The sequence below is a fragment of the Entelurus aequoreus genome, linkage group LG07 (assembly GCF_033978785.1).
Source record: "Entelurus aequoreus isolate RoL-2023_Sb linkage group LG07, RoL_Eaeq_v1.1, whole genome shotgun sequence".
Taxonomy (NCBI): Eukaryota; Metazoa; Chordata; class Actinopteri; order Syngnathiformes; family Syngnathidae; genus Entelurus; species Entelurus aequoreus.
The window spans coordinates 19,151,280-19,176,806 of NC_084737.1; the positions used below are offsets into that span (position 1 = coordinate 19,151,280).

Consider the following 25,527-nt stretch of genomic DNA (forward strand, 5'->3'; position numbering starts at 1 on the left):
GGTTAGATAACCAGTCGGAGACAGGCAAGGCAAGGACAAGACTCAAAGTGCTTCACAGACAACAAAGTGAAATGAAAGAAAATAAAAGCAAAATTAAAATGCAGACAATAAAAATAAACACAGTGCGGACGTTAAAAGTTAAAAGATTAAAAGATTTAGCTGAAAGATAAGGAGAAACGTGAATAAAAACATTCCTTTGTTTTGGAGAGTATCACGCACAGCGGGAGGTCAGAGTGCAAGCATGACAGCTTGCTCGCGCCTACTGATAGACAAATGATAGTTTAAATTAACTTATACATAATCTTTAAGTGAATTAAAAGGGTACTTAAATACACATGAAGTAGTACGTATAATCTTTGAATTAAGGTTATTGATTAGCAATTAATGGGATAGTTAAGACTGTAATTTAAAAAAAAAAACGTGATATGCAAAATTGAACTAACCGAGAGGATATGAAAACGATGGGTGTACATGTTTTGAGTTCCAAATTCTGGAGGAAAAAACCTCAACAAAACGTAAAACCATTCAGACGGACTTGGGTGGTAGCCACGGTTGTGCTAGGTCAAGCGAGGGTGGAAAGGATGTGCAGCCGGGGGACTGCCAGCTTCTCTGAACAAGACAAGCTCCAAAGTTGTAGCCAGAACATGCTCACAAAAAATACAGGTGTGACAGCAGGACGAACAGCAGGATACAAACAGACCCCTGTTGGACATAAGTGTCAACGGACAATGTTCAACACAATCTTTGAAGCATTCCTTTGTGGTCAACCTGCACACACCTTGTAATGACCTGCTTACGAACTGTGCCCTGACAATTCAATACCGCACAGAAGGAAATTCCTGATGTTGCCTGACGGCACGACATCAGCTGACAACTACGGGGACGCCTCCCAGGAACGAGTGGAGGACGGGGACTGCTCCAACTGTCCTAGCACTAGCTGACTGAGGTGCGTCCGTGTGCCCTGCCACCCAAACCGCCAAAGTGTATGATCACCAATTAGACGACCCATAATAGGAGCCTTTTGACTCTTATATATGGTGGGACTCAAGGTAAGGTTGCTCATGTGAACTATCCTTACAACAATTAGAATGGTATAAGATGGACAACTAATGACCCACATTGTTCCCTCTGTCCTGCCTACGAAACCAAAAAGTTTAGGTCAAATGATAAAACAGGGCGTAGCTGCCGCTGATTGAACCGATACGCAAATCAATTATTTCGGTTGTCTGTTAAAAACATAGCTATTGGTTGCAATTTGGACATTCCTGCTGTAGGCTACAAAGAGCTAGCAGCTACACAACAGCTGAGCTAATATAAAATTTAAGCATATCAAAAAAATTATAGTTGCTTATTACATACACAAAGTCGCATGAAAGACAGAAGTCTGTAGAAAGTATTCAGTAACAAACGTGTCCGCATTATTAAACTTTCTACCACAGGAAACACTGAACAAATACAGCAGTTACTGTCAGACTCTAATCTGGATTACCTTGTCTATCAGAGACATGGTTAAAACCCACAACAACTTTCGTTCTAATTAATGTCCCGGGGGACAAGATTACAGAAAAGACAGATCGAGTGACAAAGGGGGGAGGAATTATGATTTATGAAAGGGAAAACATTAAAAGTAGATCAATTTGAGAATGTTGAAATTAAAGTCACATTTTTCTCAGAAATGTATTTCAAGGTAATTGTAGTATACCGACCAACCACAGCTAAAGACATTTTTCTTGATTCATTTTCAGACATCCTCAAACAGCATAGTATGAAAGAAGTAACGTCATGGGGGACGTTAATCTGGACTGGTTAAATAAAACACGTAGAAAGAAACTTAAGGATATTATAAACGGCTTCTACATGATACAAATGATAAGCAGCTCTACAAGAATTACAATTGGATGACAAAAAGCAAAGAGAACATCTGTAAATACACGAATACAAAACCAGAAAGAAGAGTGCTAAAATAAAAATACCATTGGATTTTAATAAAGACATGAGGACTCAGCTCTCATAAGAGCAATTAAAACAGGTCTAAATACAGATCGTATGATTTAAAAGTTTGGAGGAACAAAGTTACAATGTTTATGCGGAAGTCTAAGGCTGACTTTCACTTAGAATTAATCAAAGCTGCAAAAGGGAACATTAGAAAGTTATGGAAAACCAGATAAAAACTTACGGAAAGAGAGCAAACAAGAAACAACACTATAACATTAAATATCAATGGCGCTACTATCACAGACAGTCTGGACATAAGTAATAATTTTAATGAACATTTCATCCAGTCTGTACAAACCCTGAATAAAGAGTCCCTCAAAATCAGTGCAAATAATTGTCATTTATTCAGGATGGACTAATTTTAGAATTAACAAATGAAACAAAGTTAAACAAAATCTTCACTGCATTATCAGACTCACGATCTAGAGATATATAAATGGGTTGGACACTATCTTCCTAAAAACATATAAGGATTGTATTATTGCTCGTATAACAACGATTGATAAATAAATCAATAACGGAAAACACTTTCACTACCACGTCGAGAAACTGCTACTATGATTAAATCCATAAAGCAGGAAATAAAGAACACCAGAACATGTACAGACCAATTAGCCTTCTCCACGTTATAACAAAAGGAATAGAAAATTTGAAATTAAAAAGTGGCTTTGGAGCAATCAAGGCTGCTCAGACGGTCACTAAGAGGGGCATTATGTTGACACATCAATTTAATGAGTATTATATTTATCTATGAGAGCATTTTTGTTGTAAATTGTGAGGTATGGCTGTTAAAAGCTTGGTTGTTGTTATGAATTATGACAGATGTGAACAAGAGCATGTATTGTCTTTGTGTGATGATGTAAATAAGGTGTGGTTGTATTGTATATTAAGTATGTGTCCATGAAGGGGCATTTTAGGACTTCTCTTAATCTGATTACATGCTACAGTATGATTATTTTTTGATTAATTACTGATTACTATGAATGTATATATTTATTATGATTAATTAGTGTCATAATTTTATTGCTTGATTTGTGGATCCCCTTAATTTAGGTAGCCAGGGACTACAGATGGAAAGTAGCTATTTAGATATAATCTGGTACAGAACATATCTGTTTCTGAACTTAATGTTTCTGTGCATTGTCCCATCATAGATAGACTAAATTAAATACAACTATTTAGTGAATTATTGAGGCCACAATAATTCACTAGGCAAGGCAAGGCAAGGCAACTTTATTTGTATAGCGCTTTTCATACACAAGGCAGACTCAAAGTGCTTCACAGACAACAAAGTGAAATGAAAGAAAATAAAAGCAAAATTAAAATGCAGACAATAAAAATAAAAACAGTGCAGACGTTAAAAGTTAAAAGATTAAAAGATTTAGCTGAAAGCTAAGGTGAACATAAAAGTCTTCAGTCTAGTTTTAAAAGTAGTGAGAGTTGGGGAGAGTCTGACATCTTCAGGAAGTTTATTCCAGCTATGTGTTGCATAGTGACTGAATGATGATCTCCCTTGATTTGAGTTTACTCTTGGAACCGCTAACAGATTGGTCTCAGAAGATCTTAGTGATCTAGAGGGCGTATATAGTGGGAGCATATCAGTGATATACTTGGGCCCTAGACCATGTAGTGATTTATATGTGAGCAGGAGGATTTTGAAATCTATTCTCTGATGTACAGGAAGCCAATGTAAGGATTTAAGAATTGGTGTAATGTGCTCACATTTTTTGGTCTTTGTTAGAACTCTAGCAGCAGCGTTCTGAACAAGCTGTAGCTGCCTGACAGTTTTTTTGGGAAGACCTGCAAGGAGACCATTACAATAGTCTAGCCTACTGGTAATAAAGGCATGTACAAGTTTTTCTAAGTCTTGAGCTGACATGAGCCCTCTAAGTCTTTTTACATTTTTGAGGTGATAGTAGGCCGATTTTGTTACTGATTTGATGTGACTGTCGAAATGTAAATCAGAATCTAAAATAACCCCAAGATTTCTGGCTTTATTTGAGGTTTTCAGGGACAGTGATTGAAGGTGTTGGATGACTTTAAACCTTTCTTTTTTAGCACCAAAAACAATTATCTCAGTTTTATCTTCATTTAGTTGTAGGAAATTTTGGCACATCCAGTGTTTGACTTGCTCAATGCACTGGCACAGAAGATCTATGGGGCGATAGTCATTTGGTGATAGCGCTACATAGATTTGGGTGTCATCGGCATAGCAATGATGGTCAATGTTATTATTTTGCATGATTTGTCCTAGTGGGAGCATATAGATGTTAAATAAAGTCGGCCCCAAGATTGAACCTTGGGGGACTCCACACGTTACGTTGGTTGGTTCTGATACAAAGTCACCAATGGAAACAAAATAGTTCCTATCTTGTAGATATGACTTGAACCAGCTTAAAACTGTGCCTGAGATCCCCACCCAGTTTTCCAACCTGTCCAAAAGTATTGAGTGGTCGACAGTGTCAAATGCAGCACTGAGGTCCAAAAGCATTAATACTGAAGTTTTGCCAGAGTCTGTGTTTAGACGGATGTCATTTATAACTTTAAGAAGGGCCGTCTCTGTGCTATGAAGAGGTCGAAATCCTGACTGGAAGTTGTTGTGGCAGCCAGTAGAAGCCAAGAAGTGATTTAGTTGTTGGAGGACAACTTTCTCAATTATTTTACTTATGAATGGTAGATTTGAAATTGGTCTGTAGTTGTTGATAACAGAGGCATCTAGGCTCTGCTTTTTTAGAAGAGGTTTAATGACTGCAGTTTTGAAAGCCTTCGGGAAATTGCCCGATTTAATAGAATTATTAACTATTTGCAAGATGTCTGTTGATAGGCAGTCAAAAACATTCTTAAAGAAGTTGGTAGGTAAAACATCAAGGCAGCAGGTGGATGACTTTAGAGCTGTCACCGTTTCCACTAGAGTTTTAGAGTCTATGGCATTAAAGCTTGCCATCATTGCTGTGTTACTTTTGCCTAAATGGGGTGGTGATCCAACTTTTTTACTTGAGATATTGATGGTGCGTCTGATGCCTTCAATTTTATCAGTATAAAAGAATGCAAAGTCATTGCATTTCTGCGTGGAATGGAGTTCGGCTGGTATTTGTGTTGGGGGTTTAGTCAGTCTGTCAACGATTGTGAATAGGGTTTTGGCCTTATTTGTGTTGCTGTTTATGATATTGGAGAAGAATGTTTCTCTAGCACTTTTTAAGACTAAATTGTAGGCCTGGAGGCTCTCTTTATAGATGTCATGGTGAATATGAAGTTTTGTATTCCGCCAGATTCGTTCAGCCTTCCTGCACTCTCTTCTCTGGGCTGTTACAGCAGCAGATTTTCTCCAGGGTGCCTTTTGCTTGCCAGAAATCGTTTTAACTGTAACAGGTGCAATGATATCTATGATATTCACAATTTTGGAATTAAAGTTGCTTACAAGATCATCAGCATGACATGGGTTTTATATTTTACAACACTAGGTGTTGTAAAATATCCAAGTACTATTGCAAAAGCGAACAGTGACCTCAAACATGACCTGTCCTCCGCCTCTGTTCTTGCTGCGCTTGACTATCAGCTGCCTTTTCTTTTTCTTGGATGTTTCTGAAACTACTAATACTACTACTACTACTACTATTACTATTACTACGACTAACACTGTCCCTGTGAGAGGGACAGAGGGGGGAGGTGAGTTTGGATTGGGTCAAGTTTGAACGTGTTGAGGTTTTATTTAATGGATATGATCAATCCGGTGCAAGGATAAAGGAACGTAATGATTTAGATTGACAATTGCAGTGGTTGGCGGAAGCAACCCCAACCTCAAAGGAGGGTGCCAATTCAGTAATTAAATGTTTTGTGAATGATCTAATATCCCGACATGGTTTCCCCAAAAAGATTAGGTCAACGGCACCTATTTTAAGAAAACAGGTTAATCTTCTTCAGTCACAAGATCAGCACTTCTCAGGACCAGCAGCTTCCTAGGAAGGTGGAAAGACCATGAGACCAAAATGGTAAGTTTGCAAAATGTAGAATTTGTGTGCCAGTTCCTCTGTGCAGATTTGAGGATGAAAGCAGCCACTCCAGATTCCCTTGCACTCGCTAAGAGGGGCACGGTCAAAGCCGATCCAGGACCAACACCCGATACCTGACTGGAAGGAACCGAGAGGAGAGACAACACCTTGCCAGCGATGACGAGAACAACTAAGGTTGCCAGCCAATGTGTCCACCGGGACTCCAGCAGCTGTGGAAAGAAGTGTCGGGAGTGCCGAAGCAGCGAGGAGGCCTGAAGCAAGCCGAGGGCCTGGACCAAAGCCCCCACAGCTCCAACTCTACCTGAGTTTTCCCCAATTTCGGCCAGCACGCACATGCCACTGAACAGTCTGCCCAATGGACTGAACCACACCCCAAGAAGAGACAGAGACAGACTGTTTGAGTGGATCTCTTTCTTCACCAAGGCAGCCAAAAGCCCAACGAGGTGTCGGCAGGCCACCAGCCTGAGGCACCACCGAGCCATCTATAAGAGCACTAATCGAACATGGACTCATACGAAATTCAGTTGTGTGTTCAAAATTAATTGGTAATTAACAATATTGGTAACTACATCCATTGCAAATGCCGGGAAAAATATTTTTGCAAATGTCTTACAGTCATAAGTCTATATACATTCATCTATTTATGTTCAATGATGTTCATGATCAAAGTATTTGTTATTCCCTTACTAAATCAAAGGATAGGCCACTAATTGTGTTCTGTGAGATGGTTTTACTGCAGGCTGGTAACAGCGATCGCTCTGAAGGAGGGTCATAGACGGAATTTTTGCCTCGTATAAAAACATTGAGGTTTTTGCCTCTATCTGCGGTAGAGATTTAAGTTAGTGGTCTATATCAGAAATTGTTTTGGTCCAGGGTCTTAAGACCCTGGAAGGCGGGTATGTAGTAGAATTTCTGACCTTTTGACCTATATTTCTTGTCTTTTAAGAATGTCCGCTCATTTTCAATACTCTTGTATTTTTGTGCCATTGAATGGACCAGTTGTGGGACAAAAGTGAATATTAAGTCGTGCCAACCTGTCTATAGAATGTGTTGACTGTCTAAAGGATTCGAGTTGTTATGGAACAGATAGGAAAAGCAAAACAAGACATTTGACGCACTCGATAAGGAACGATGACGCACAACAGACATATAAAAAATGGCAGAAGACTGGAACTCGGGGGTGATTTTGGCTTGTGTGTGTCTTGTGTGCTCTGGAGTACATTGTGTCTGCTTGCACGGACAACTTAATTCAACCTGCACTTCTGATAATGGGTAAATAAATTTGTTGTACTAAACTACTTTTGTTGCCTGCTTAAGCTTCGGACAATCCACTACAAAGGTACGCTTGTTTTACGTCTCTGTGAGAAGGAGAGACAAGAAAGAGTGAGAAACGCATGAAGTGTAATGCCCGCAACTAAAAGCAACTGCGTGAGAACGTATACTCGAATATCACGATATAGTCATTTTCTATATCGCACAGAGACAAACCCGCGATATATTGAGTATATTCGATATATCGCCCAGCCCTCGCAGGAATCCAGAGAAATGTTACCACACCTCCCGCTTTATTTATTCTGAAGATTGCCTGAACTATTTCATATACTAAATCTTGTCTTGTTTCTGATGCTGTGTTTTTTATGCTCATCAATGCACTGCTGGAGTCAGTGCACACGACTGCTTTCCTTGCTTTATTTTCCTCTATTCAATTAACTGCCATATAAATTGCGACCGATTCCCCCGTAAAAACAGATAACGTATCACTGATTCTTGGGATAACTGCTGCAGCTCTTACTTTATTAACCTATAGTTTTTGATGCATCTGTATATACCATGATGTTGTCTAAAAACGTTTCCTCAATCCATTGTTCTACCTGGTAACTATTTAAATGTATATTCTTTAATGATTGCATGTTTACCTTTGGGTTGTCATACATCCACGACGGTATTGCAGGGATTGGTACTGTAGGGCTAACTTTAATATTGGCAATTTGAGCTTTTTCACCTATGTGTCCTATAATCCACCCGAAACTATTCATTTTTTTCTTCTCTTTTTTCTTGGCAGTTTAGTAACACTTGATGAGTAGTAGTAGAGTCGTCGCTTGGACCCTTTTAAGTTTGCCCAATAAACTGCAGACAGTTGATCTCTTCTCATGTCTACAGGTTTTCTATTCATTTCTACTTGTAATGCTGCCACTGGGGTTGATTTAGTAGCTCCACAACATGACCTTCATGCCTGTGACTGGATCCTGTCTATTTTCCCAAGTCTATTATATAAACTATATATATATATATATATATATATATATATATATATATATATATATATATATATATATATATATATATATATATATATATATATATATGTAACATCACCAGAATGATTGACAATTAGGAGGACCAATAGTCAACATGATCCACAACATCCTCTAGTATACCTTTAAGTCTTTCATATATATGATCCACCCAGAAATAAATAAAACAAATGGCTTATCGATAAGCCATTTAAAAAAAAATGTTTTAAATATGTATTTATATGTATCATTATTCTCCTACTCACCTTTCCAGTAGAGGCCTCTCCCCTCTCACTTTCTGTGCTCCTCTGCCCTGACTCCTACAGGTCAATAGGGGTTGTGGAGTGATTATTATTATTATCCACTGAGGATAGTCATGCGTGAATGAGCTCAGCTACTGTTCTCCTCCATGTGTAAAGTGAGAAACACAGCTGCTGCTCCAGAAGGAAGTAACCCCAAAGATAGCAAATGGTCAAAAAGAGTGCACATTTAACTTTATAAATAACCAGGACCTTCATGATGCATTTCGGGCTAACTAGCTAACTAGTTAACTTATCTTTCCTGTGATAAAATGGCAACCAAGGTAATCAAAAAGGTCAACCAACGAACGAGATTTCTCTACAGAATCTCCTCTCTGGTCAACAAAAGCACCATGAAGATTCTAGCGGGAACTCTCATTAAACCCTTTTTCGATTACGCATGCACCTCCTGGTACCCTAGCACCTCCAAAACCCTCAAATCCAGACTCCAAACATCCCAGAACAAGCTAGTCAGATTACTTCTAGACCTCCACCCCAGATCACACCTCACTCCTACCCACTTCTCCAAAGTGGGCTGGCTCAGGGTGGAGGACAGAGTAAAACAACTTGCACTGAGCCTAGTGTATAAAATCCGCTACACCTCCCTGATACCGAAGTATCAATCAATCAATCAATCAATCAATGTTTATTTATATAGCCCTAAATCACAAGTGTCTCAAAGGGCTGCACAAGCCACAACGACATCCTCGGTACAGAGCCCACATACGGGCAAGGAAAAACTCATCCCAGTGGGACGTCAATGTGAATGGCTATGAGAAACTTTGGAGAGGACCGCATATGTGGGTAACCCCCCCCCCCCCCACCCCACCCCACCCTCTAGGGGAGACCGAAAGCAATGGATGTCGAGTGGGTCTGACATAATATTGTGAAAGTCCAGTCCACAGTGGATCCAACACATCAGCGAAAGTCCAGTCCATAGTGGGGCCAGCAGGAAACCATCCCGAGCGGAGACGAGTAAGCAGCGTAGAGATGTCCCCAACCGATGCACAGGCTAGCGGTCCACCCCGGGTCCCGACTCTGGACAACCAGCACTTCACCCGTGGCCACCGGACCTATGCAACTCCCCCTCCATAAGGGAGAGGGGAGCAGAGGAGAAGAAAAAAGAAAAGAAACGGCAGATCAACTGGTCTAAAAAGGGAGTCTATTTAAAGGCTAGAGTATACGAATGAGTTTTAAGATGGGACTTAAATGCTTCTACTGAGGTAGCATCTCTAACTTTTACCGGGAGGGCATTCCATAAAATTGGAGCCCGAACAGAAAACGCTCTATAGCCCGCAGACTTTTTTTGGGCTCTGGGAATCACTAATAAGCCGGAGTTCTTTGAACGCAGATTTCTTGCCGGGACATATGGTACAATACAATCGGCAAGATAGGCAGGAGCTAGACCGTGTAGTGTTTTATACGTAAGTAGTAAAACTTTAAAGTCACATCTTAGGTGCACAGGAAGCCAGTGCAAGTGAGCCAGTTTAGGCGTAATATGATCAAACTTTCTTGTTTTTGTCAAAAGTCTAGCAGTCGCATTTTGTACCAACTGTAATCTTTTAATGCTAGACATAGGGAGGCCCGAAAATAATATGTTACAGTAATCGAGACGAGATGTAACGAACGCATGGATAATGATCTCAGCATCGCTTGTTGACAAAATGGAACGAATTTTAGCGATATTACGGAGATGAAAGAAGGCCGTTTTAGTAACACTCTCAATGTGTGACTCAAACGAGAGAGTTGGGTCGAGGATAATACCTAGATTCTTTACCCAGTCGCCTTGTGTAATTGTTTGGTTGTCAAATGTTAAGGTGGTATTATTAAATAGATGTCGGTGTTGAGCAGGACCGATAATCAGCATTTCCGTTTTCTTAGCGTTGAGTTGCAAAAAGTTAGTGGACATCCATTGTTTAATTTCATTAAGACACGCCTCCAGCTGACTACAATCCGGCGTGTTGGTCAGCTTTAGGGGCATGTAGAGTTGGGTGTCATCAGCATAACAGTGAAAGCTAACACCGTATTTGCGTATGATGTCACCTAGCGGCAGCATGTAAATACTAAAGAGTGCAGGGCCAAGAACCGAACCCTGGGGAACTCCGCACGTTACCTTAACATAGTCCGAGGTCACATTGTTATGAGAGACACACTGCATCCTGTCAGTAAGATAAGCGTTAAACCAAGACAAGGCTAAGTCTGACATACCAATACGTGTTTTGATACGCTCTAATAAAATATTATGATCAACAGTATCGAAAGCGGCGCTAAGATCAAGAAGCAGCAACATAGATGACGCATCAGAATCCATCGTTAGCAATAGATCATTAGTCATTTTTGCGAGGGCTGTCTCCGTAGAGTGATTTGCCCTGAAACTGGATTGAAAAGGTTCACAGGGCTTGTTAGACGATAAGTGTTCATTTAGCTGCTGTGCAACAATTTTTTCGAGGATTTTCGAGATAAACGGAAGGTGGGACACCGGCCGGTAGTTTACCAAGAGATCAGGATCGAGAATAGGTCTTTTGAGTAGAGGATGAATAACCGCTTTTTTTAATGCTAGTGGAACAGTGCCAGAGGAAATTGATAAGTTTATAATATTTAACACTGATGGACCTAATAATACAAAAAGCTCCTTGATAAGTTTCCCAGGAATTGGGTCAAGTAAACATGTTGTTTGTTTTGTCCCATTGACACATTTTAACAATTCCTCCAATGTTATTTCATCAAAGAGAGAGAAACTATTTTGGAGGGCAGTGTCCGTCGTATATACAGTCGTAGCTGTGTTAATAGAACCCAGTTGTGGCTGGGATGCGTTGTCTTTAATCTCTTTTCTAATGACTTCAATTTTCTTATTAAAGAAATTCATAAAGTCATCTGCCGAGTGGGTGGAGCTACTGGGAGGAGTCCCTTGTTGGGTTAGCGACGGTACTGTACTAAACAAAAATGTAGGATCATTTTTGTTGAGGTGGATGAGATTTGAGTAATATTTAGCTTTAGCTGAGGTACGCATGCGTTTATAAGTTATTAAACTATCTCTCCATGCTTGATGGAAAACCTCAAGTTTAGTCGCGCGCCATTTGCGTTCCAGCTTTCTACATGATAATTTATGGGCTTTAGTTTCTTCTGTAAACCATAGGGTACGCCTTTTAGGGGCCCTTTTTAGCTTTAGCGGTGCTATACTATCAATGGTGTTGCGCAGGGCGTCGTTAAAGTTGTTAGTGAGGTTATCAATAGAGCCCACATAGTTTGGGAATGGTGCCATTACCGAAGGCAGTAGGTCAGCAAGGGTCATCGTTGTGGCAGCATTAATGTTGCGGCTGCTATAGTAGTTATTATTATTATTATTAATTTGTTGACAATGAGTCAGAACTTCGAATTTTATAAGGTAATGATCAGACATTACTTTAGTGTACGGGAGTATCGTAACTTTAGAGGTGGTGACACCCCTGACAAGCACTAGATCTATCGTATTACCGTTGCGATGCGTGGGTTCATTTATTATTTGTGTAAGACCACAGCTATCAATTATAGTCTGGAGCGCCACGCACGGAGGGTACGATGGGGTATTCATATGGATGTTAAAGTCTCCCATTATGATTATATTGTCGGCGTGCGTCTCAAGATCAGCAATGAACTCTGAGAATTCACTGATAAAGTCCGAATAGGGCCCTGGGGGACGATAGATAACAGCCAGGTGGAGAGGCAGCGGTGTGACAAACCTCATAGTAAGCATCTCAAACGAGTTATATTTATTATTTGGGTTCGAGGTAATGTTAAAGTTTTTGTTGTATATTAGTGCGACTCCCCCACCCTTTTTAATGGGACGGGCAATATGCGTTCCCGCATAGCCAGGAGCAGACGCCTCACCCAGCGCAAAAAACTCGTCTGGTTTGAGCCGGGTCTTGGCGAGACCAACGACGTCGAGATTGTTGTCTCTAATGACCTCATTAACTAATAACGTTTTGGAAGATAATGATCTTATGTTTAAAAAGCCCATATTATAGGTAGTGGGATGTTTTGAGGAGTTTTTGTTAAAATTATCCGTAGTAGCAATATTATTAATGTTACGTTTTTTATGCGTAGTGTACTTTAAATAGTTTCGACCATATCTAGGAATTGATATGACAGGAATTTTCAGATTGTTTGCTTGGTGCTGCGATAAACTGAACGCATCATAGTTTGCCACCTCAGTAGAATGCATGTCCACCTCTGACACAGTCACAGCAGAAAAAACATTATGTGAGTTGTATATTATTCTAAGAGAATTGCTATGTGTGCAGGGATTATCCAGCCTGGCGCTGGCTAGTTCTAGCTTAACGGACTCCTTATTAGCGCTTCTTTGAGGATTAGCCTTTAGCTTTGTTGTTAGCCCCGCCCGGCATCTCCGTTTCTGCTTCCCAACACACCGCTTACGTCTCTTTCGTTGACGGTCCCCGCTGGTAGTGGACCCCGCTGCTTCAAAGGCCACTGCTGGATGTAGCTTGCGAAGAATTCCCAAGCTAGCGAGGAGGTCCACCGTACATGCATCTTTCAGCCCAAAATGGCCCAATCTCTCCACATCCAGAATCGTATGTCGGTCGTAAGTGATCACGGAGTGACCACGCTGTGAGCTAGCCAGAGGTGTGGACTCGAGTCACATGACTTGGACTCGAGTCAGACTCGAGTCATGAATTTGATGACTTTAGACTCGACTTGACAAAATGTAAAGAGACTTGCAACTCGACTTAGACTTTAACATCAATGACTTGTGACTTCACTTGGACTTGAGCCTTTTGACTTGACATGACTTGCTACTTTCCCCAAAACCTAAAGTTTAAAAAGTTATTTGGGAGCGCTCCGTAGCTTTCATTTTGTACGTGTCTGTCTATCAGCGTGTGTGCTGCGTGTCAGCGTGTGTGCTCTCAGTACAACAGCCAATCAAATTAGATCTACATTGTTTTCATCACACAGCATTCAGCCAATCAAATTGCAGGACAACCAATGAACAAGAGTTGTCAAACAACGCGCCAGTGAGAAAGATTTATACCAAAGTTGGTTTCGTTCGGGTATAAAAACTACGACTTGGTCAACAAAAAACGAATTGCCGTATGCAAATCACGCAGTTTGAATATTACAGACGGAGACGCAACAACTTCCAACTTCGTTCGACATTTGAAGTTGCACAAAGAAGGGTAAGTTTTGAATGTAAGCTAACGTTTATTGGCTAAGTAACATGACTTTTATTTGCTGTGTAGTTAAATCAGTGAGGCTGTAAACTCACTGCTAACGTCATAACCATAGACATCTTATAAGTAGACGCAGCATCGAGCGCTACTGCTTACTGGCGCAGACGAGACGCGGGGCCGCCATCTTGGAGTGGTGATCCGCTCCACTCAGTGCAATTCATTTGGCAGGAGCAATGAACTGTCAGCGCATTTAATTCATTTTACCTCACTGAATACCTCTCATTTTCACGCGCTTTTTTGTCATACGTGTAGCTATGATAACGGACACATGTTTTATTATTCATAGTTTGCTTAACAGTAATAGAATATTCTTATATGCTATAAGTGACCAGACGTCCGAGATCAAAACTGGGAATATAAGCCCAGAGAAGGGGGAAAAAAACGGTCAGCTATTTTTAAGTTGAAACAATATAATTACGTTATATATACATGCGTATATCCTACATAAACAATGTATGAATACATTAGATATCTATATATCTTATAGACCGTATCTCTGTTGCTGCAGCAGCAGAGAGTTTATTCTGTCTTGACACTTTGTATTGATATTTTGTATTACATTCTTCCCTTAAATGATAATGTTTACAGTGATTGTTATATATGTATTTTTTATGTATGTCGCTTTGGATAAAAGCGTCTGCCAAATACTTAAACATATATAAACACCTGAAAGTCTTTATATCAGCTAAAACCACCAATCTGTTTCACTGGATTCAGAATAAAACCAAATGCTGTCTTACCCAACAATGTTAGTATTTGAATATTGTTACTTGAAGACTTATTCCTGGTTACAATTATACTGTTAAGAAAGTATTGTCTTATATTTTGCCTAAAATGAGAATGCATCATAATCAGTGGCGGCTGGTGAATTTTGTTTTAGGTGGGGCTGAAAGTTTGTAAACCAAACCCCTGTAGGGGCGTCATCCTCCCCCAGAAGATTTGTTTGTGATTTTCACATACAAATATTGAAGATCTTTGCTCCTTCTCAACTCTGTGGTAATGTTATTTTCATAAAATACAACCAAAAGTACATTAATGTTAAATCTTACTTGTGAAAAGTAATCCCCCGATTCCTATTTTCAACAGTCCGCTCATTTGAGCAGGAAAATGCTGAACACCAGCCCGGCATCTTTGTTTTCTACCTGTCAACTGTCAGTTTAGGCTGCTCGCCGGCTCCTCATCACCACTTGAAGATGCAATTTGCTCGCGTCACAGCAACCAATACTGCGTCTACTTATAAGACGTCTATGGTTATAACATCATTTCAAACACAGCAATATGTTGCGTCCACTGCAGTTTGCTACCTTATTCATACTTTTTGTCAAGTGATTTTTTTAAGCAGGGTTGCATGAGGTACCTATACATAACGTTACGTTAGTCAATGTATCACACACAGTAACATAACGTTAAGACGGCGGTCAGCAGCACCGCATATTTTAGCCACCTACAAAAAGACAAACATAGTCAAATAAAGGTCAGTTAAAATGTATACTTTATTAAGAATATGTGTACATATTGCATAGGGCCCTGACATCTAAAAAGTACAACTCTGTTCATTGTTATGTTCATGTATTTGTTATGTTTTTCATGTGTACACACACATAAACACACATACAGTATGAGATGAGATCAATGAGATAAGGTAAGAACAGAATAGAAACTGCTATGGAACTAGTTACAATGGAAATACAATGTTAACACTTTTGTACACATAAGTACAGTTGCACTTGTTTTTGCAAAGGTGTTTATTCTGTAAAGGAATGAGTTAAATGTTTAAAATTGTTTAAACTATTAAAATGACTGGTTAATAGTGCTATTATGAATTGCAATGTCAGTACTATTTTTTTTCCTGCTATTTCAAATGCACTTGTTTTAATAAATAAATACAGCGGTTTAAAAGCATACACAATCTGTGTAAAAATATTAGTCTGTGGTAAAAGGACTTGAAAGGACTCGAAACTCAAAATGCAGGACTTGTGACTTGACTTGAGACTTTCCAGTCTTGACTTTGGACTTGCCTGTCTTGACTCGGGACTTGACTCGAGACTTGAGGGCAAAGACTTGAGACTTACTTGTGACTTGCAAAGCAATGACTTGGTCCCACCTCTGGAGCTAGCCATGAAATTCACTGAATTGACGGGTATTTTTGCCAAATCGGTCTACACTTCCAAGAGCGTCTGCAAGAAGCTGCCGCCATCAAGGCGCCGCCATCTTGTATTTATAGTCAGTACATGTAATACATACAAGTAATAATACATGTAATACATACAAATACATGTCAAACTACTTCCTTAACGTAAATGACCGCCATAACCACAACACCAGGGGGAGCTCCACTAACCACGTTAAACCCAGATTCCGATCTAACAAAGGTCTTAACTCATTTTCCTTCTGTGCCACATCAATATGGAATACACTCCCAACAGGTGTAAAAGAAAGGGCATCTCTAACCTCCTTCAAAACCACACTAAAAGAACACCTCCAGGCAACTTCAACCCTAAACTAACACCCTCCCCCTTCCACATCCCACCTCCCCGGATTGTAAATAATCAAATGTAGATACTTATTCTTATGCTTTCTGATCTCTCTCTCTATGTCCACTACTTGCTGTACATATCCTACCAAGTCAGTCCTACACGGTTTCAATGTCTATTTCTCTGATGATGCAATTGTTGATGACTGAAGTGTTGATATCAACCAAACTTAAACCCCCCCCACACCCCTCCACATCCCACACCCCAGATTGTAAATAATGTAAATAATTCAATGTATATATTCTGATGGTTATCTTGTGTGATGACTGTATTATGATGATAGTATATATCTGTACCATGAATCAATTTGGACCCCGACTTAAACAAGTTGAAAAACGTATTCGGGTGTTACCATTTAGTGGTCAATTGTACGGAATATGTACTGTACTGTGCAATCTACTAATTAAAGTTTCAATCAATCAATCCACTAAGTAGCAGCATTGTTTTAGAGCGGGAATGTAACTAATGTACGATGTATTTGTCAAACACAGACCTGGTGTAAAGTGGAGCTAATACATTTTACTACAAGCAGTGATGAATACTTACTTTCTTGAAAAAGTTTCTTATGTCCATTTTGCATCCGTTCACGTTCTTGTTCTGCAGCGCTGTGTGCTTCCAAGCTAGCCTGCACACCAGCAGGCTGAGCAGGACCTCAAGCAAGGTCGCAGAGAAAATGTGGACTGGAGTTTGAGTGATGTGGGCATTTTCTATATGAACAAGTAGAATGGATTGAATACCGACGCACTAAAGGGGCTCTCTACCTTACGCTATGAAGTGAGGGGAAACTGAGTGAATAATGACAGGTTATATGATTATTTATTTAAACTTTATAATGAATATGTCGGCATGTATTTGTAAAAAAATTAAAAAATAATAATAATTTAAAAATATATATATATATAACACCAAATTATTTAGGGGGGCTTAAGAATATTTTAGGGGGGCTAGAGCCCCCCTAAAATAGGCCTAACAACGCCAATGACCTCTTCTATATTTTCTCCATAGAGTTTAATTTGAACTTTCCTCTTTGTAAAATTTGTGACTTTAGTCTTTCTAACAGAGAAACCCCAAGCTGTTCCCCATTCTTGAACATTATTTACCGCATTTTGTCAGGCTTGGTCAAAGGATAGGACTCAGATACAGAGTAGGGAATAATTCGGCAAGCTTTTATTTTGAAACTTCCTTTCACCTCCAGAGTCAGGGCAATTCAATATAGGCTATAACTAAACTAGTCGGCGCAAAAGGTTCCGAAAAAAGGAACAACCGAAAATCACTCCGAAAGGAGGAAAACACAAAAACAATGACGAACTATACTTGGCGCCGTATATTCTAGGAAACTTATTATAAACACAAACCGCTCCAACAGGAGGAAGAAACAATGGCTATGAAACTTCTACTTTGTCTCTAATCTAATAAAGGTTAACAAAAAATGTCACTCAAAAAATTGAGGAAAAGGAAGAACTGTAAGAAAAAACTGAAAACTCACCACTTCGGCTGTAAAACTAAATAACACAAAATCACTCTGCTGAGGGGGAGAAAAAGAAAACTCAAAATATCAACAAAGAAATTCAGGATCAAGGTATATAAACATGAGACGAGGCAAGGCGTGGACAGGATGCTAGAGAGACACAAATAAACGAGACAATCTGGCACAGAACAAAGGGAGGCATGGGCTTATAAAACACATGAGGGTAATGGGGAACAGGTGGAAACAATCAGGGGTCAGGGATGACGTCAGACTGATGACACAAAAGGAAAGGCAAGTGATCTGAAACGAGAGGAGTTACTTTTCAAACTAAAACATGCAGTTCACAAGACAGAAGAAACCAAGACAAAACATCCCTCACCGCGGTGTGACGCTTTTTGAATCTTCTTTTCTATATGATTTATATTTCTACCTCTGTTCCACATCACTCCATCATCAGCAAACAGTGCCACCTCCACTAACCCTCCCACTTAACTAAACACTTCATTTATCATTATGGAAAGTAGTATTAGACTTATTATGCTCCCTTGCGGGGTCCCATTTTCCACTTCATATTCTCTACTATATTCATTCTCTATTTTTACTAAAATGGTTCTACTTGTTAAGAAGTCTTCTATCCATCTATACATTTTCCCTCTAATCCCAATTGTATTTAATATTATCAGCAACCCCTGTTTCCACAACATATCATAAGCTTCCTCTATGTCAAAAAAATACTGCAATTATACTTTATTTATTTCTTTCTCCGTTTCTAATTTCCTCTTCCAGCTGCACTGCAGGGTCGTTTGTGTTTCTTGCTTTCCAAACTCCACTTTGATGGTTTTTTATTAATTTTTTGACTCTAAATAATATACTAGTCTTTCATTAATAATTTTTTCCATTACTTTGCCCAAATTTGAGGTCAATGCTATCGGCCTATAATTACCTGCCTCTTCCGGATCTTTCCCTGGTTTGCATATTGGAATTATTACAGCTTTTTTTCCACTCAGCTGGCCATTTTCCTTCTTCATATATCCTATTATATAATTTCAAGACCACTTCTTTGCCAATGTTACCTAAGTTTTTGATCATCTGATAACTCACCTGGTCTTTTCCTGGTGTCGTATTTTTAACCTTTTTCAATATTCGAACCATTTAATTCAAAGAAAATGTCATTATCGTTATCTTCCATCATTTCCCCAATATTTAAACTAATTGTTTCTTCACTTTTCTTTTCCTACATTTCTCAAATTATCATTACTGTGCACTTTAACAAATGTTTTTGCTAAAAGTTCTGCTTTTTCTTTATTTCCTACCACACACCGTGTCCCATCTTTCATCACATGATTTTTATGTTGACTTCTGATCCCTGACATTTTCTTGATCATTCCCCACACTTGGCCTAAAGGAGTAGTTCTATTTAGTGATTCACAAAATGTTCTCCAATAGTGTTTTCTCGTCTTTTTAATAACGTACCTTACTTTAGCTTGGTGCCTTTTATACTGGATCATATCTTGAAAATGATGTGTTCTTCTTAATATTGTAAATGCTCTATTCCGTTCTTTTATTGCGTCTGTGCACGCTTGTGTCCACCATGGCACTATCTTCCTTCTTTTCCGTATTCTACTCCTTGGTATGCTTTGTTTGGCTGCTTCCATTATGCACTTAGTAATATCTGTATTTAGTTGTTCAATATCTTGATTTATATCCACTTCCTTTAAAGGCCTACTGAATTTTTTTTTTTTAATTCAAACGGCGATAGCAGATCCATTCTATGTGTCATACTTGATCATTTCGCGATATTGCCATATTTTTGCTGAAAGGATTTAGTAGAGAACATCGACGATAAAGTTCGCAACTTTTGGTCGCTGATAAAAAAAAGCCTTGCCTATACCGGAAGTAGCGTGACGTCACCGGAGGAAGGACTCCTCACATTTTCCCATTGTTTACAATGCAGCAAGAGAGATTCGGACCGAGAAAGCAACGATTACCCCATTAATTTGAGCGAGGATGAAAGATTCGTGGATGAGGAAAGTTAGAGTGAAGGACTACAGTGCAGTGCAGGACGTATCTTTTTTCGCTCTGACCGTAACTTAGGTACAAGGGTTTATTGGATTCCACACTTTCTCCTTTTTCTATTGTGGATCACGGATTTGTATTTTAAACCACCTCGGATACTATATCCTCTTGAAAATGAGAGTCGAGAACGCGAAATGGACATTCACAGTGACTTTTATCTCCACGACAATACATCGGCGAAGCTCTTTAGCTACTGAGCTAACGTGATAGCATCGGGCTCAAATGCAGATTGAAACTAAATAAATAAATCCCTGACTGGAAAGATAAACAGAAGATCAACAATACTATTAAACCATGGACATGTAACTACACGGTTAATAATTCCCAGTTTGGCGAAGCTTAACAATGCTGTTGCTAATGACGCCATTGAAGCTAACTTTGCAACTGGACCTCACAGAGCTATGATAAAAACATTAGACGTTTTCAACCGGAAGTTTAGTGGGAAATTTAAAATTGCACTTTATAAGTTAACCCGGCCGTATTGGCATGTGTTGCAATGTTAAGATTTCATCATTGATATATAAACTATCAGACTGCGTGGTCGGTAGTAGTGGGTTTCAGTAGGCCTTTAAGTGAAAAGTTTGATGTTTATCCCCGTTTTGTTACCTAAATTACTCTGATATTGATAGACAAAAGGCAGGATGATACACCCGGTAGTATTCTCTGACAGACTGGTGCTTGGGCTTGTTCTACTGTCTTTGTGTCTCAGTTCGGTCGGTAGTAGTGGGTTTCAGTAGGCCTTTAAAAAGTGTCTTGTGATCATATCAGTATTGTTTGGGTTCAGTTTTAAATCTCCCAATTGTAGTCACTGAGTTACTGTACATGGCGTGTGTATAAGGAATCAACAAATTAAGTAGAACATTATGTAAATAAACCATATAGATTACAGACCATATATCCATATTGCCTGAATTAATTATTTTCTCCAAATGTTGGCATGAGTTAAACTGGAGTATGATTGAGGTATAATTAAATTGTGCCAATTAAAATGCATTTTTGAATTTATTTTTCCTAAGATAGAAAAGAGACACCTGAGAACTCAAACTGTGAGTAGTGAGAAACAAAACCATGTATATCTCTCACTGAGACATAATTGAGACGTATTGGAGACCAGCTCATTCATCTCTCATTTTGGTCTTAGTTGAAATTGGGAAAAGAGATAACTATTAGACAACTTTGAGATCTCTCACAGATGCTGACTTTTGAACTTTGCACATATAACAATCCGGATGGTTCTTTTCCTCTTTGGTCCGGAGGACACAACAGCCACAGTTTCCAAAAACAATTTGAAATGTGGACTCGTTAGACCACATAACACATTTACACTTTGCATCGGTCCATTTCAGATGAGCTCGGGCCCAGCGAAGCCGGCGGCGTTTCTGGGTGTTGTTGATAAATGGCTTGAGTTTTAACTTGCACGACGAACTATAGTTACTGACAAGTAGTTTTCTGAAGTGTTCCTGAGCCCATGTGGTGATATCCTTTACACACTGATGTCGGTTTTTGATGCAGTACCGCCTGAGGGATCGAAGGTCACAGGGATTCAATGTTGGTTTTCGGCCTTGCAGGGATTTCTTCAGATTCTCTGAACCTTTTGATGATATTACGGACCGTAGATGGTGAAATCCTTAAATTCCTTGCAATAGCTGGTTGAGAAATGTTCTTAAACTGTTGGACAATTTGCTCACGCAATTGTTCACAAAGTGGTGACCCTCGCCCCATCCTTGTTTGTGAATGACTGGAAGCTGCCTTTATACCCGATCATGGCACCCACCTGTTCCCAATTAGCCTGTTCACCTGCGGGATGTTCCAAATAAGTGTTTGATGAGCATTTCTCAACTGTCTCAGTCTTTTTTGCCACTTGTGCCAGCTTTTTTGAAACATGTTGCAGGCATCAAATTCCAAATTAGCTAATATTTGCAAAAAATATTAAGTTTATCAGTTCGACCGTTAAGTATCTTGTCTTTGCAGTCAATTCAATTGCATATAGGTTGAAAAGGATTTGCAAAACATTGTATTATGGTTTTGTTTACCATTTACACAATGTGACAACTTCCCTGGTTTTGGGTTTTGTAAATAGAGAGAATTAATGCAGAGGAAAAAGTGTTGTTCAGTATGTGATACCAACGATCCTTTTAAAAAAGCAGTTATCTGTGTGTTTCGGCAAGTTACTTTTGACAATTCTAATTGAGACCATGATCAAAGGAAAAAATATTTCCAGTCTAAGGCATTACTGGGTTCAATGAGCTCCATTTCCGAGGTATAATTCTTCGGAAAGCCTGTCAGCCGCAGTGACGTTGCTTTGTTGGTTTTATCATTCATCAGATAACATTCTGATTGCGAAAGGTGCAGGGCCATAAAAATAAGTCAAAATGTTTATCAGTCTGTACTTGTCAGGCTTGTCCCTGACAGTTTGGCTATGTTTTAGTTTTTCCTCTGCGTTTGTCTTAGTTTCCTGTCAGTGCTTTTATTTTGTCTTCATTTCCTGATTATGTTCCCTGAGTGTTTTGTCCCCGCAGCTGTGGCTGATTGGCACCTGGCCACACCTGGTGCCAGTCAGCCAGCTGCTATTTAAACCTGTCCTGCCCTCCAGTCACTGCTGGATCATTGTCATTGTAGTGTCTACCTGTTAATGTCACTGCTACCTTTAGCTTCTACCTGTCACTATTTGTCGTTGTAGCTCCGTCTACTTTTGTCCACTCCGCTCTAGTCATAGTTCCTTCGTGTCACAGTAAGTGTTTTTGTTCTCCGCCTTGTGCGCGCCTTTTGTTTCTTCCCTTTTGTTTGTTTTTTTGCCAAAGTAATTAATTAAATCATGTTTTCTCGCACTATGCCTGCCATCATCTCTGCATCTTGGGGTTCGGCAACTACAAACTCTGACAGTACTACTCTCTATTCTTTGTCTTTTTCTTTTCTTTTTACTCAATAAGCTGGCTGACACTTTCTTTACTATTCCTCCTTTTAGAAAATATGTAAGATATGAACATTTTACCACAGGAAGTGAACAAAGTGATGTGGAAAAGGGGTAGAATTAGATAAACTCTGCTTTTTCACACTGCTTTTCCCCCCCACATGGTTAATTGTGTATGTAAAGTTCTTTGAACATTCAAAATATATAAAACCATAACCACACTGTTACCTTTTTGTTATTGTTTTGCTTCACCATCAACGCAAAGCGAGTGGGTTAATAAACAAGTGGAAATTCCACTTTCCGTGAGGCAAAAATTGAATATATTTTTCCAAACTATAATAAACCTCTTAAGGCCCAAGCTGTTTGTTTACATGCTTTTTTTTTATTTCTCTTTGCTATTTGGGCTTATTGGACCCTAATTAGAAAAAAAACTAAGAATCATATTTTTATATGATGTACTTAGTCCATAAGAAACAAACATGTACTTCATGTTTAGTGACATGCTAATTCTTATATTTACACTTTTTTTTCCCAAATTCCACTGTATGTTATACTCTTCTGACACCATCAGTATAAGTGTCCATATAAGCACATAAGACCCCAATTCAGTAGTGTACACAATTTCTAAAATAAGAGCTAAAAGGTGCTGTCCACGCATGTGGCCAACTTTGCCTTTAGAGGTTAAAGGCCTACTGAAACCCACTACTACCGACCATGCAGTCTGATAGTTTATATATCAATGATGAAATCTTAACATTGCAACACATGCCAATATGGCCGGGTTAACTTATAAGTGCATGTTTAAATTTCCCGCGAAACTTCCGGTTGAAAATGTCTGTGTATGATGACGTATGCGTGTGACGTCGATGGTTGAAACGGAAGTATTCGGACACATTGTATCCCAATACAAACAGCTCTGTTTTCATCGCAAAATTCCACAGTATTCTGGACATCTGTGTTGGTGAATCTTTTGCAATTTGTTTAATGAACAATGGAGACTGCAAAGAAGAAAGCTGTAGGTGGGATCGGTGTATTAGCGGCTGGCTGCAGCATCATAACCAGGAGGACTTTGAGTTGGATAGCAGACTAAAACAGATAAAAGTCACTGTGAATGTCCATTTTGCGTTCTCGATTCTCATTTTCAAGAGGATATAGTATCCGAGGTGGTTTAAAATACAAATCCGTGATCCACAATAGAAAAAGGAGATTGTGTGGAATCCAATGAACCCTTTTACCTAAGTTACGGTCAGAGCGAAAAAAGATACGTCCTGCACTGCACTCTAGTCCTTCACTCTCACGTTCCTCATCCACAAATTGTTCATCCTCGCTCAAATGAATGGGGTAATCGTCGCTTTCTTGGTTCGAATCGCTCTCGCTGCTGGTGTAAACAATGGGGAAATGTGAGGAGCCTTTCAACCTGCGACGTCACGCTACTTCCGGTACAGGCAAGGCTTTTTTTATCAGCGACCAAAAGTTGCGAACTTAATCGTCGATGTTCTCTACTAAATCCTTTCAGCAAAAATATGGCAATATCGCAAAATGATCAAGTATGACACATAGAATGGATCTGCTATCCCCGTTTGAATAAAAAAAATTCATTTCAGTAGGCCTTTCAGCGACCCAACCAGAAATGTTTACACATTTGATGGTATGTGGAAAATATTCAACCATTTTTAACAAACACGATCGTCACAAAACCCAATCGTGAGGGGCGGGGAAGATGTTAATTTATGTGATGAAAAATGTTCCAACAAATATATGAGAACAGTTTTAGTGAAATAATATTTCCGAGCACAGTTTATAGACAATATATCCTGAAGGACTTAACAAAAGTTGAGTTAAGGAAAATAAGGACAAGATATATTACATACCCAATTCTTCTAAAAATAAAGAGATACAATTTCAAATTATTAATGGAATACACCCTTCAAATCATTTTTTGAAACTTAAATTGAACATGGAGGTTGATGGCGCTTATATCTGTGGAGTTGTAGAGGATGTCAATCATCTGTTTGTGGAATGTGAGAGTGTACATGTGTTTTGGGAGGATTGAGAAACAAGGGTGTGGAGATGTCCCCATTCTCTATAGAAGAGATCACATTTGGTATTTTTGGCAACATTATTATGCTCCAGACAAAATGTTTTCTACATAAATTTCGATTTATGAAAGTAAGGCCTACATTTTCTAATAGGCTTAATGAGATGTAACGTTCACGAACCAATCGAATTTTTGAACGGCTCTCTTAAGTGAGCAAGAGGAACTGATTCGCAGTTGCGAGCTGTTCGACTGGGGGTCATTTTTTATGCACACCCCCAAAGACATGCACCTGGGAATAGGTTGATTGGCAACACTAAATTGGCCCTAGTGTGGGAATGTGAGTGTGAATGTTGTCTGTCTATCTGTGTTGGCCCTGCGATCAGGTGGCGACTTGTCCAGGGTGTACCGGGGCGGTATAGCTCAGTTGGTAGAGTGGCCGTGCCAGCAACTTGAGGGTTCCAGGTTCGATGCCCACTTCCGCCATCCTAGCCACTGCCGTTTTGTCCTTGGGCAAGACACTTTACCCACCTGCTCCCAGTGCCACCCACACTGGTTTAAATGTAACTTAGATATTGGGTTTCACTATGTAAAAGCACTTTGAGTCACTATAGAAAAGCGCTATATAAATATACTTAACTTCCGCCCGAATGCAGCTGAGATAGGCTCCAGCACCCCCC

The 25,527-nt window shown here is 39.4% G+C and overlaps 1 protein-coding gene across 1 annotated transcript in view; it reads right to left on the reverse strand.

Annotated features, from left to right (window-relative positions):
* ptpn22 (protein tyrosine phosphatase non-receptor type 22) overlaps positions 1–16,921 on the reverse strand; it is a 94,096-nt gene extending 77,175 nt beyond the window's left edge. Inside the window, exon 1 of the mRNA XM_062052780.1 lies at positions 16,904–16,921. The gene's annotated coding sequence lies outside the window, so the exon portion shown is untranslated. The remainder of the gene's footprint in view (positions 1–16,903) is intronic.
* Between the last annotated feature and the right edge of the window lie 8,606 nt (positions 16,922–25,527).